The following is a 586-nucleotide window of genomic DNA, read 5'->3' as shown; positions in this document are numbered from 1 at the left end:
TTACCCGCCCACATTTTTATCTCCTTCCATTCTAGCAAAAGGGTATGTCACAATTTTTTCAACCTTATTATGACTATGTCAATATTGCTCATTGCTGGGTCAGGAAGTATAATGTAATATATTTCCTTTCTTGTAAAACTGTTTGCTCTTCCTGGAGTTCACTGCTTCATTTTGTTCCCTTGATGGGTTTTCTATGTACCTATATTTAATTTTTTTGCCAAGTTGCACCATCAGCTTCACCAGGTGCCCAAGATATTATTTTCTAAATGCTCAAATGCATTAATGAATAATTAATCCTATTTTTCTCCCTGGAGCCCTCCCACAAGTCTCTGTCTTCCCAACCTGGGATGATTGCTCTCTAGGCCTGCAGTACAGCTGTCATCCTTGGGGTGTTATCATGGTTCTCTGTTTCTCTGTCCATCTCTGTTCCTGGGAGCCTGGGTTTGTTTGGGGTCAGGCTTCATACAGTAAGATGCCTGTGGCTATTCTGGCCAAAGAATCTCTAGTGAAAAGTAACTTCTCTCTTATAGCATCCATATTCCAAGCCCAAGGAGGGCTCTAGCTGGCTTTCTGTGTGTGTCATTGG

The sequence above is a fragment of the Otolemur garnettii genome, unplaced genomic scaffold (assembly GCF_000181295.1).
Source record: "Otolemur garnettii isolate 467f Iridium unplaced genomic scaffold, OtoGar3 scaffold00033, whole genome shotgun sequence".
NCBI classification, from domain to species: Eukaryota; Metazoa; Chordata; class Mammalia; order Primates; family Galagidae; genus Otolemur; species Otolemur garnettii.
This window is presented reverse-complemented; position numbering follows the sequence as displayed.